General features: G+C 46.2%; 1 long non-coding RNA gene across 1 annotated transcript; it reads right to left on the bottom strand.

Annotated features, from left to right (window-relative positions):
• Window positions 1–2,700: 2,700 nt before the first annotated feature.
• Window positions 2,701–12,182, bottom strand: LOC131421926 (uncharacterized). The gene is made up of 3 exons (XR_009223982.1): window positions 12,014–12,182; window positions 6,075–6,185; window positions 2,701–2,880 (listed from the first exon to the last, which is right to left on the bottom strand). It is a non-coding gene; the product is annotated as an uncharacterized LOC131421926 (long non-coding RNA).
• Window positions 12,183–13,685: the final 1,503 nt, after the last annotated feature.

Here is a 13,685-nt window from a genome sequence, read left to right as displayed (position 1 = left end):
AATCGCTCCCGTATTTAAGCTGCAGATAGTCTCTGTGTCTCAGCCAAGGCCTTTCTCAATTGCTTTTGTAAAACCTGCACTTGTGTGTCCCACGTTCGGCATCAGCCCACACAACAGTGTGGCCAGACTCTATATCCGTTCTCAACCCCATAGATTCAGAGCCAAACTCAAAGGGGTGAAACTTCCCATTGACCTGACAGGGTACCTTTACCCTCCCATCCTCTGTAGGAAGGCCAAAACACATGAACAGGTCTCCAGTTCTGATGCCTCATTCCTCCTCAGAAGCTCCAAGAATAAGCAAATAGGAGTGGTGACTTGCTGGTGGGAAGAGAGGAGAATTGTTTGGCGTGGACCAAGTGGAACATTATAATGAAAACTAGCCAGAAGCATGGCAGACATCTGTGGTAGATTGCATGAATGGTCCAATTCTTCACCCCTCATGGTATCCACACCTTGTGCCATTTAACTGGGCAGCAGTGCCTTCCCATTATGCTAAAGCATAATTCCATGGCTCTGTGAGACTTTCTTTGGCCAACAGAGTATTAGCAAACGTGTTGCAGAGTCTTGAAATGCTCTTGTGTAATTGAGCTTGCTACCTCTTGTGCCTCTGCCATCACCATGAGAAGAACATGCCCATTCGCCCAGGAGGAAATGGAAGAGAATCAACCGGATCAGAGCCGCCCTAGCTTAGCTAACCCAGACAAGCCTAGATTAAAACAGGGCATCCATTACTTCCACCCCTGCTGATCCACAGAAGCATAAACAAGTCCAGCTGAGATCAATAGGGAACTCATCTTGGACCAGCTAATCCATTACCAATCCACAGAGGCATGAGCTGTGATGATAAATGACTGTTGCTTGAAGCCACTGAATACGAGGGTGATTTGTTACACAGCAACAGCTAGCTGATACAGCATCCTTGATTTCTCTCTCTCTTACTTCCTATATCCAATCCATCAGCAAGCTCCAAATAAATCGACCTGCTTCTTTTCGAATTCCATAGCCACCAACTTAGTCCACTCCAACATCCTTTCTCACGTAGACCACTAGCAATTGTCAATTAACTGGTTCTCCCACCTACACTCTCACTTGCCTTTGATCCATTTCTTCACGGAAGTCAGGATTCTCTTCTCAAAGCAAAATTGAATTGTCTTCCAAGACGTAGACTAGGGATAAATCTTAGAGTAAAATCCTAGCCTCTGATGATGCCTCTCATCACTGCAGGATCCAGCCCCTGCTGACCTCTCCCAGCTCTGCTCATGTCACTCTCCCTGAAGTCAATCATCTTTCAGTTCTTGGAACATGCCAAACTCTTTCCCACCTTGAGCCCTTCACACATGCTGTTCCCTATGCCTGATATGCTTCTCTCCTTGCTCTTAGCATGGCTGACTCTTTCTCTTCCTTGAATCTCAGCTTAAACTTTACTTCCCTGGCCATATTCCTAAAGGAAGACTCCCTCTGTTTTCTGCATGTCAAACTAGTTATCTCTTTTTGTCTTAGAATTTTTGGAACTGGCTGTTGTTTTATGTGTTTGTCGGCTTACTTTATTCATTTACTCAAAAACTATTTTTTGAGCTCCTTTTATGTGCCAGGCTTTGTTCTAGGTGCTGGGGAGACAGCAGTGAAGAAGGCAGACCAGGTCCTAGCCCTCACAGAGCTTTCCTTCTGGTGGGGGAGACAGACCGTGAACAGATAATAAATTGCGGCTCACATACCTTGCTCTCCCGGAGTGTCCGGTCAACAGACTAAACAGGGGAGAATACATGGGCTTTAATTGCTTGACTTATTGGAATTGGCTGCGAGTGAAATAGTGGGAGAAATAACAAGCATATGCAGACCCAGAAGCTCTAGGTCAGTCTCTTCCATACATCACTCAATGTCATCCCTTCGTGGTCTCATGCTTATTCTGCTGAACAGCTCCTCACAATCCCTCCCCAAGCCTTGAGTTTCCCTGTCTTCACTGCTGTTTATTTTATTTGCATAGAGCTTTTCTCATTTTTATTTGAATGGGCCCCAATTCCTAAGCAACTGACTGTGGGAGATGAGCCTCCAGTCCCCGCTGTACCCTCTGCTCTACTCCACAAACCCCCGCTGTGTTCTTGGCTCCCCTCACTCTCGTGCTCATCAGAAAACAGACTTCTGCTGGGCTGCAACCTCCCTCTTATTTTTTGTCAGTTTCTCCACAGGATCGTGATGATTTATACCGGTTCCCAGGAATTCACGAACTTCCCACATTATATTTCTTCTTGCAAAGCTTGATAACTTTCCCTTCTCCAATGCCATAAATTTACCTTCTGGTAAATACTCCTCCACTCGAAACAGATAATGTAATTTTAGATAGTGATGAGTGAGAGGAAGAAAACAGCAGGAAAAAAATATAACCAACCGGGTTGGGTGGATGCTCCAGTATGTGCTCAATGAATATTTGTTGAATTAACAAATTAACAAAATTATTAATTTGTTATGAATAAATTAAGGCTCCTACAGCTTTTCTCCTCCTCCTCAGATCAAGCTTCCCCTACCTCTCCATTTTCTTTCTCCTCCTGAGAGTTGGACTGAATTAACTGGGTGACTCTTCCTCTAGATATGGTCCAGGGTGAGGTCCAATATATTAGTGTACAGACTAAACTGTTGTAACAAAGGAACCCCAAAATTTAGCTGATTAAATAAGAAAACAGTTTAATTCTTTATTACCCAACAATCAGAGATGAGTAGTCCAAGCTGACAGGGCAGCTCTGCCCCACATAGTCATTCAGACGCCCAGGTTCCATCCATCTTCCAGTTACACCAGCCCCTAGTATGCTCCCTTCACCTCCATAATCAAAGCTGATCCTTGCCCACGCTTTGCTCCACAGGAAGTAGGAGGTAAGCCGTTTCTTTCTGAAGAAATGACAGTAAATTACACATTCCATTGGTGAAAATTTAATCAGACACTACAACCAGTAGCAAGGGAGTCTGGGAAATGTTGTCTATACCTGGGTGGCCACGTGCCCAGATAAAACTTAGGGATGTGTTATTTCTAACAGAAAGAAGGGAGAATGGACATTGGGGAACAGTTAACAGCCCTAGCCACACCCAAACCCTTGCTGAGGCCCAAACTGTGGCAAAGCATCCTTGATCCTACTGCTTCTTCTCTCTGAAATGTCCCATTTCTTCTTCCTCACCTCTCAAACTCCTACTCTTCCTACAAAGCCGAGCCCAGGAGATCCCATTAGCATTCAGCCATTCAGAGCTATTTGGGTTGAGGGCTCCGGAGGGAGTGCTGAGCTCCTGCCCTTTGAATTGTTCACCATGAGATTCTGCAGGTAAAGCACTAGCCCAGTGCCTGGCACTTGCTACTCAATAAATGACTAAGCGAATGAATAATACATGCTCAATGAATGCTAACCACTGTCATCAATGCTATTGTTCTTCTTACTCTTTTCCCAAGGTTTTCTGGGAAGAGGCCACACAGTATAGTGGGACGAGCACAGGCTTGGGATCCAATAGACCTGTGTTTGAATCCTGCGCCCACCACTTTCCTACTGCATGACCATGGGCTGTGGCTTAACCTCTCTGGGACTCAGTCTCCTCAAGTGTTAAATGGGGAGAATAGTCGTGCTACCTTATAGGGTTAATATATTTATTAAATTACATGATCCATGTAAGTGTTTAGTACAGTGCCTGCAAAGAGTGTATTTTAATAAATAATAATTTTTGTTATGTTGTTAACATCATCCTCAGCAACAGGGAAAGACAATCCTGTGTATCAATCAGGCATGAACTTAGCTGTAGAATAACAGAAACTCCTAACAATGGCCCCGAAAGATAGTTTACTGGCTCCCAAATCAAGGAGCCCACGGGTGGGGAGGGCTGGAGTGCAGGCTCAGGGATGCCTCAGGGACCCAGGCTCCTGCCCTCTTTCCTCTGCACCATCACTAACATGTTGGCTTCCTCCTTACAAGTATCCCCCTTGGCCACCAAATGACATGACAGCTGTACCTCTAATGACATGTGCATACTCCAAACAGGAAGTAGGATGGAAATGAGAAAAAGAGGCTTGCCAGTTGAGTGTGTTCCTGCTTAGGAAAACTAGAACTTTCCCGGATGCTTCATCCCACAGACCTCGCTGAGGTCTCAGTGGCCAGAACTGTGCCATATGGCTGCCCCTCAGTGTCAGGTAGCTGGGAGAAAGGGGTTGTGGAGGGGGATTGGATCAGCCACCAACAGTGACTATCTTACCAGGTTGAATTGTGTTCCCCAAAAAGATATAGTCAAGTCCTAACCCCTGGTACCTGTGAATGTGACCTTATTTGAAAATAGGGGTTTGGCAGATGAAATTAGTTACAATGAAGCCGTACTGGAATGGGGTGGGCCCTTAATCCAATATGACCAGTGTCCGCATAAGAAGAGAGACATACAGGGAAACAATGGCCATGAGACAATGGAGGCAAAGATTGGATTTATGCTGCCACAGGCCAAGGAATGCCAAGAGTCAGCAGAAACTGGAAGAGACAAGGAAGGATCCCCCCCTAGAGACTTTGGAGGGAGCATGGCCCTGCCGACGCCTTGATTTCCAACTTGTCGCCTCCAGACTTGTGAGATAATAAATTACTGCTGTTTTAAGCCACCCAGTTTGTGGTGTAGAAAACCAATACAGTGATGCAGCCATGTCAAGTCAATGAATGGATGCATCACAATGTGTCAAGTGCTAAAATTGAGGGTTGTGATAAGCAGACTCAATTGAATCATTCATTCATTCCGGCAACCCCAGCCTGACATGGCTGGTTTGCCCAAGCTAATGTTGCAGCCCCCTGAGTGCCAAGGGTGGGTCAGAGGAGCTACAGCACTCAGTGAACTCCTCATTTTCTCAGTGACTCTGGTCCTTGGGGTCTCCAGAGTCCCTTGCTCAAGAGCAGGTTCTCTTGACCACACGTCAAGCAATTGCCTGCACACTGCTTAGGACAACCATTGAGAGAGGACTCAGATCCAACTGGCCTCTGTGCCTGGGCCCGGCTGCCCCGCTGGGCAAGTGGCTAATGATGGGTAAATGTGACCTTCACCCAAGAGGATCCAAGACCCCGCAGCTGCGGGAACCACCTATGAGGAGCTGCTGAAGCACGAGCTTGGAAAACACAGGCTATGAGCTAAGGTAGGGAGAGTTAACCCATGGGACAAGTTGGGACAAAAGACGCATTTTTATGAAAGAAGATGGACTTGAACGCTGGATTATTAGGGTTTATCAGAATGTCTTCCCTGCTCTGTAAAATCTCTTTAGTGATAAACAGTGTATCTCCCCCAAGATAGATTCCTTCTCTTATAGTTCTTAAAGATTATTGAGCAAGTATTATGCATCATGCCCCAGGCATGATTATACTTCTGCCCCACCATGACAGGAAAAGGTGGAAAGGTGCTCTTTTCATCCTCATTTAACAGACAGAGAAGTGGAGGAAATTGCCCAAGACCATACAGCTAATAAGTGGCAAAGCTTGGCCTCAAACAGCTAGGAAGAGGCAGCCCTGGCTTTGAATCCACATCCATCAGCTTCCTCCGCCACCAGCTGCCTCCTTAGAAGTCATGCTGTTAAAAGTGACTCTGAGTTACCCACAGCCCCTAGAGAATGGGAGCTCAGCCTAAACCCTGCAGAGTGGACGGGGCTGTGATCTCCAGCTTATCAGGGTGATGGCCACTAACATAACCCCAGCCACACCTCCAGGATCTGATTTCAGAAGACCCGTTTGCTAAGTTGAAATGCATTAGGATTGTCTGTCATCCTTTAAAATTAATTATTTTAAGCAGTTGATAATGGGAACACATAAAGAAGATGCCCATCTGAATAGTATCTTAAAGTGACAAGCAGTGGGTGCAGCAATCTACATGTTACTTGGTCTTTGCTTAACATCAACTCAAATAGCCAAAATACTCCTTACTAGGTAGTCTCCACTAAAAGTCAAGGTGTAGGTGAGATGAGGAAGAGCCTTTGGCTGTGCCAGGCCATGGCTAGACCCCTCAAGCTCCAAGGAAGCATCATGGAACCTGGCAAAGAACTCAGCTCTTGGAGCCAAATGAACATTACAGCCCCCTCTCCCACTTACCACCTGCAAACGTAATGGGAAGAGGAGTGTCATTAGCCTCTCGGAGCCTCATTTTCACCATCTACGAAACAGGGCTGGAGATATGGCAGTGGTACTGAAATCCATGGGTTACTATGGAGAGAAAACAATATTATGCATACAAAGCACTTGTCACATTCCTTGACACATAGCAAGTGTTTAATAAATGGTAGTTGACACATTTCTCTTTGCCACACCTGTTTCCCTAAAACAAGTTGCCCCAGAAGTGGGGTTTTTATTAACTTTTTAATAAAAAGGATATGCAATTACCTCCCAACCAGCGTATACTTGGTGATTCTTTGAAAAACCACTCATTGGTTACCTGCCTTGTGCCAGGCTCTGTGCTTTGCTCCAAAAAAGACAGAGATTAATAAGACGTGAACCTCCAAGAATAAGTCCCTGGTCAATATGTCAGTGCAGGTAATATTGCGTTTTTCCTTCTAAATTAAGTTTACTTCCACATGCTTAATGAGCATCATTTCTTCTATGTGCTTAGCAATTGGTTCAGTGGATTGTTAAGACTGGATAACTATGGGGATAAAAGTACTTTTTAGGTTTGAACTTCAGCACATTCTTAACTGTTTTATTTATTCCACAGATATTTATTGGGCATTCCCTATGATCCAGGCACCGTTTTAGGTACCAAGGATATAATAGTGGACAAAGCAAACTTCCTGCCCCCATCGAGCTCATATCTAGTTGGGACCTGTGGTGGTTTTAGGAGATGTCTGCAAATTCTTTGATCCTTTTCCCATTGAGAAGTGGGTCTGTGTCACTCTCCTTGAACCTGGTCCAACCTTCACAATTGCTTGGTCAATGGAGTAAAGAGGAAGTGATACAATGTGACTTCTAGGCTGAGTCATAAAAGTGACTGCAGCTTCTCCCTGGTTCACGGGGACGCCTGTGCTGGAGCCACCAGGCAAGAAGTCTGACCATCCTGAGCCCAGCATGCCATGAGGAAGCCCAAACCAGCCCACTCTTTCCAGAAGACTAATTATTATGGAGAAGTCTCAAGTCTACAAGAAAAGACAGAGATGCCAGACCAGGTCCCAGCTGCTCCAGCCACAATGTGACTGCAACCACATGAGACACCTCAAGACAAGACTGCCCAACTGAGCCTTTCCTAAATTCATGACCCACAAAAACCATGAGACAAAATAAAATGATTGATGTTGTTTTCAGACACTAAGTTTTGGAATGGTTGTGATGCAACCAGAATAGGGAGAAAAAAATAAACAAATAAACATATTTATCAGGTAGTGATAAACGCTGCTAAGAAGAGGAAAGCAGGGCAAGAGAATAAATTGACAGGGTGTCATCAGGGAAGGCCTCCTTAAGTGGTGACAACTGCACAGAGACCTGAAGAAAGGAGCCTCATGAATGAATGCTTCTTTACAAGAAGAGCATTCCCAGAGAGGGGAACAGCAAACGCAAAAGCCCTGAGGCAGGAGCATGCTTGACATGTTCAGGGTCAAGCCAGAAGGAAAGTGTAGCTGGGACACACGTGAAGGAAGGAAGGAATAGAGGAAGATGAAGACAGAGAGGCAGCCAGGGGCCTGAACATAAAGGGTCTTATGAGACAGCATCATTGAGATAAAAGTTAACACACACAAAGTACTTGCTTTCAAAGTATCAGGCACTATTCTAAGCATTTTATATATATTAACTCATGTAATATTGCAATGTTCCTCAGGATAAGTGATATTGTTAACTTCGTTTTACAAATGAGGAAACTGAGGCACAGAAAGGTAGGGAGCAAGGAGTGTGTGGATTTGGGACACACTTTGAAGCTGACAGGACCTGGTGATGGATAGAAGTGAGATAAGAAAGAAGAAGAAGAATCAAAGACAACTCCCTAGGAATTTTTTGTGTGTGTGTGAGGAACATCAGCTCTGAGCTAACATCTATGCTAATCCTCCTCTTTTTGCTGATGAAGACCGGCTCTGAGCTAACATCTATTGCCAATCCTCCTCTTTTTTTTCCCCAGAGCCCCAGTAGGTAGTTGTATGTCATAGTTGCACATCCTTCTAGTTGCTGTATGTGGGACGCGGCCTCAGCATGGCCGGAGAAGCCGTGCGTCGGTGCGCACCTGGGATCCGAACCCGGGCCGCCAGTAGCCGAGCACGCGCACTTAACCGCTAAGCCACAGGGCCGGCCCTCCTTAGGAATTTTAACATGAGCAACTGGTAAGAAGAGATGCCATGTTATAAGAAGAGGGACTCTGAGAAAGGGGCAGATCTGGGGGTCATTATCTCTTGGACAGTGTCTAAATCTTAGCCATCTCTACACTGACCCACCAGTCCCCAGCACAGCGCCTAACACACAGGAGGTACCAGTCAATATTGTTTGGACAATTGGTCTACCAGGATCTGGGCTGACCTTGCCAGAGTCCATTCTATACAAAGATTAAAAAACACAACTTCTTGTGCGGTGACAGACGGCAACTAGACTTTTGGTGGTGAACACGATGCAGTCTATACAGAAGTCTAAATACAATGATGTACACCTGAAATTTACATGATGTTATAAACCAACATGACCTCAATTAAAAAATTAATAAATAAATAAATAAATACAACTTCTCTCTAAAATTATCAAAGACCTCAAAAACCCTTCTTTGTCATTTATCCCTTAGCATGAATGATTTTTATCCCATCCTCTCCTGGGACTACCTTTTAAGAGCAGGGGAAGCGGGAGGGAGTTTGGTGAAGAGCGTGAACACTTGACTAGGAGATGGGACCACAACGCCTGGAAGTTCACTGGATGAGCTCAAAGGCCTCCTGACCTCTTGTTGACTCGAGGAGTGTGCATAGCACTGAGAGTAAATTGATTGCCATTGATTGAGTGGCTGCCATGTTCTGGGCCCCATACTAGGTACTCATCCTACTTTATCTCATTCGATCCCAACACAGCTGTGTGAGGGCAGTACTATTCTACTGTCTCTTACAAGTGCTAAAACCATGCTCACAGAGAGCCAATAATCTGCTGAAGATCTCACCATTTACAAGTGACAGAGGTAGTATTTAACCCAAGGTTGATTCAAAAGTCAGTGCTTTCCCCACCCTATGAAACACTAGCGAGGTACAGTGAGCACCACAAGACTCATACAATGTCTTTCCTGGTTCCACCCTTCACTAGCTGGGGACCTGAAGCCCATGACTTTCCTTCAGTGTGCTTCAGTCTTCTCATCTTTAAAAAGTGGGTGTTAATGATAGTACTCAACTTCATCATGTTTTCTGAGGATATAAAAATTAAGGTGTTGGCGGAGGTTATTTTCACAGTACCAACAGGCATTGCAGGCCTCTCGGGGGAGGGGGGAAGGCAGTGTGCCATGGACTGAATTGTGTCCCCCCCACACCAAATTCATATGTTGAAGCCATAACCCCCAATGACTGTATTTGGAGATGGGCTTTTAGGAGGTAATTACGGTTAAATGAGGTTATAGGGGTGGGGCCTTGATCCAATAGGATTACTGTCCTTGTAGGAAGAGACACCAGAGAGCTCTCTCTTTCTCTCTCTTCCTCTCTCTCTCTTCCTCTCTCACTGCACACCACACTCCAGTCTCTCTCTCTCTCTGCCCCAGGTGCTCAGAGGAAAAGTGACATGAGACCAAAGTGGCCATCCACAAGCCAGGAAGAGATACCTCACCAGAAACAGAATCAGCCAGCACCTTGATCTTGGACTTCCAGCCTCCAAGAATTCCAGAAAATAAATTCCTGTTGGTGAAGCCACCCAGTCTGTGGTATTTTGTTCTGGCAGCCCAAGCCGACCAAGACACAGTTCCATGCTGTGCTTCCTCTCTCGCTGCTCAGACTTTCCCCACAGGACTCCTGCCTCCCTCTCCCAGGGCCCTCCTTCTCCGGACACACGTGCATTCACTGAAGTGCCAGCAAATGCACAGCAGACAGCTCCGGGATTCCAAACAGCCTGCAGCCTGCAGCCTCTTATTTTAATGATTCTAATTTATCTCCAGCATTATCAATAATAAATCAAACTAAGTGGAGCTAAAACAACTTTCCCTGTGGCTGTGTCGTGTTTGGTTGGAGAAGACGACCCCCTTCAAAAGGCTGTGCTGATCACCAGCCCCCTCAGTCTGCCATCAGGGAGAAGGTTCCTCGGGAAGCTGCTCAGAGGCTTTCCTCTATGGAGAAAGGTGTTTTCCATTTGAGCCTAGGGTTTACTGTACGCCTGGCCAGCACCATACACAGTTCTAGGGACACCACGTGCATTCCCTCATTTAATTTAAGCCTATAGAGTAGGAATAAGTGTGACCTCATCTTACTGATGAGGAAACTGAGGCACAGAGGGGTCCCATGGCCTGCTCATAGTCACAGAGCTGGGACGCAAACCCAGATCACTCCAGTGCCCAGTCCCCCATTCCCTCCCATGAAGAAGTCAATCTGATCTACGGGTGGCAGCCTGCTGTTCTGGCAGAGGCTCAGGGTTTGGAGTTAGAAGTCTAGTCTGAGTTCCTCCTCTGCCTTTAATGATGAGGAGGTGCTCAGGGAAGTTACCGAATCTTGCTGAGCTTCTCTTCCCATCTTTAGAAGGGGCAGCTTATGATGCTTACAGGGCCGCCATCTACACAACTCCAGAGAGGACCATGTACAAAGAACACACGAACAGCGCCCCATGGAAGTGAACTATGGAATGAGTACGTCCCTCAGAGTGTAGTGGGGAAATTTTGAATTAATAGCTGCAAAGTACATAGCAAAGTGTCTGTCACTCAATCAATAATCATAATTATCATTATTTATCTATTAGGGTGTTTCTCTGGGTTCTTTCCAATAATCACGAGCTGAACTTGAGGCGGAATAAGAATGGCATTGACTGTCCCGCCTCCTGCTCAGCCAGTTGAATAATTGTAAATGATAGTCAATAGAGTAGAATGTTCTTGATACCGTGGGAACTCAACGGCATAGCGTGCGGCCTGAAGGCCTCATTTGGAAAATGAAGACGATAAGGTCAAATAGGCTGTAGTCTCGTTGGGGATCACTTGACCGCCTTGTGATAGAATCAGGGTGAGAAGCCAGGTCTCTCGACACTGAAGACTGGTTCGTCCCACCCCACCTCCCTCCCTCTGCTTCCCTCCCAGCAGAATAACTGTGCTGGCCTGTGGCATCTCCCTCTGAAATTGAAACGGTGCTTTCATATAAGGTACTGCTCTTCGGTCGCTGTTCCAGGTTGAATCACGTCCCCCAAAAAGACTTGTTGCTGTCCTAACCCCCAGTACTTGTGACTGTGACCTTCTTTGGAAATAGGGTCTTTGCAGATGTAATCAAGTTAAGATAAAGTTGTACTGACTTAGGATGGGCCCTCATCCAGTACAACTAGTGTCCTTATATGAAGAGGAGAAGAGACACAGACACACAGGGAGAAGGCAGCCCTGTGACAGTGGAGGCAGAGATTGGAGTGATGCGTCGACAAACCAAGGAACACCAAGGACTGCCAGCAACACCAGAAGTAAGAGAAAGGCATGGAACAGATTCTCCACGTAGAACCATCAGGGGGAGCACGGCCCTGCTGACCCATTGATTTCTGACTTCCAGCCTCCAGAACAGTGATAGAATAACTGTTATTTGCAGCTACCTATTTTGTGGTACTTTCTTACAGCAGCCCTAGAAAACTAATACTGTCCCCAAAGCAGACACTGGAAGTGTGTCCTTCCTGCTTTGCAGGCAAGAGCCAGAGCTCAGAGGCAGGAGTGTCTAAGCTGTCATCAAACTCTCCTCCTTCTTCTAGCTCCCTCATGGCTCTCCAGTCACACCAGCCCCCCCTTTCTCTTCCCAGACACACCAGGGCCTGGTCACTTCTTCTTTCTGGGAACACTCTTCCCCAGAACTTAAGGCACTGCCTCCTCCCCCTCCCCCAGGTCTCCATTCAAGCATCTCTCCTCAAAGAGGTTCCCCGGCCCCACGCACCCCAAGTCCCACTCTGTGTATTTGTTCTTCCTCCTTCTCCATCACACTCGTGGGAACTGGAATGGTCTGGCTTGTAGCTCGTCCACGTGCTCAGTGTCTCTCCTGTCGGGAACTTCTCCTTCATGAGGAACCCAAACTCTATCAGCCTCACTCATTAGTGTCTTCTCAGACGGGGGCATGTCATCAAAGCTCCAGAAATATCTGTCAACAGATTGGAAAGAGCAGACGCTTTGAGATCCAACCTGCTTTCATAATGCAGCTCTGCCTTTGTCAGTTTGGTGAACAACTTCTTGTCATTAAACCTCCCTGGTCCTCAGTTTCCTCATCCATCAAATGGGGACAATAGCCAGCGTCTACTGAGTTCTTCTTGGTGCCAGGTGCTGTTGTCAGCATGTTAAAGGCCCTCATTCATTTAAAAACCCTATGCTGGAGGGACGGTTACCATGCCTACTTTACAGCAGAGGGAACGGACAGAGACGTGACTTGCCCAACATTCACACGGAGGACTGGGGTTTCGCTTGTTTTTGTTTGACCAGAGTGCCTGCACTTGAGCATTATGCCCTGCTCTTCCAACGAGGCCCCCAAAGATTTTTACCCTGTTGGGGGTGATGAGGACCGGAAACCATCCATGTCCAGCCCTGAGAGTGGCCCCAGCATGTAATTAGTGCTCAGCAAAGAGATGTTGTATTAGTTTTGTTGTAACCTTCCTTAATAACACCCAAATCCAGTGTCTTTTCACTCTGGTTGGCCCCCTCATTCAGAGTTCCTTACTCGATGATCTTCCCTTTATTATATTCCAGTCTCCAGCCATAGAAGTCAGCAGGTAACGTCTCAATTCCACAGTTTGGCCCAGGGGGCCTGGGAGGGCTTACTCTCTGCTGCGTTCAACAGAGCTCAGTTCCATTCAACACACTCCATCTGAGCACTCACCAGACCCCAGGCACTGCAGCGGCCAGCACAGGAACAAGGCCTCACCCCCACCCCATCCTCCCAGCTTCTCCTTCCAACCCAGGTCAGCACAGAATAAGGGAGAGGCCCCATCGTGAAAGCACTGGCCACAGCACACTTCCCCTCAGGATAACTCACCTCGTGGTGAGAAGGCCGAGCTCTGGTCTGGGAGCCAGAAGACTTGGACTCCAACCCCAAGAAGACGGGATGGGTTCGCAGGAAACCAAGGGCTTTAAGGTCAGACAGACGTGGGTTAAAATCCAAGTCTGCCTAGTGGCCTTTATAAGTTCCTTGCCCTCTCTGAGCCTGTTTCCTCATTGTGAAACAGGAGCCACAATGAAGCCTGTTTTGCAGGGCTTTCTAAAGGATTACATGCAACATACATGTAATAAGCACTCAATAAACGGTGGCAATTACTATACTCTTACTACTAGTGAGGTAATCTTGAGTAAGCCACTTCATCTCCTTGAGCTCTGGTCTCTCACCTATAAAACAAAGATAATAATTCCTAATTTTTAGAGAGGTTGGGAGAATCTAATGAAATGCATATGTTAAAAGCCACATATACCATAGACGTGGTGGTTGCACAACACTGTGAATGTACTTAATGTCACTGAATTATACACTTAAAAATGGTTAAAATGGTAAATTTTATGTTATGACTATTTTATTACAATAAAATAAAAATCAAATGACAACAACAAAAAAGCCATACCGGTTGGGG

The sequence above is a fragment of the Diceros bicornis genome, chromosome 25 (genome assembly GCF_020826845.1).
Source record: "Diceros bicornis minor isolate mBicDic1 chromosome 25, mDicBic1.mat.cur, whole genome shotgun sequence".
In the NCBI taxonomy this organism is placed as follows: Eukaryota; Metazoa; Chordata; class Mammalia; order Perissodactyla; family Rhinocerotidae; genus Diceros; species Diceros bicornis.
The sequence above is the reverse complement of the archived record's forward strand: the minus strand, read 5'-3'. Positions and strand labels throughout refer to the sequence as shown.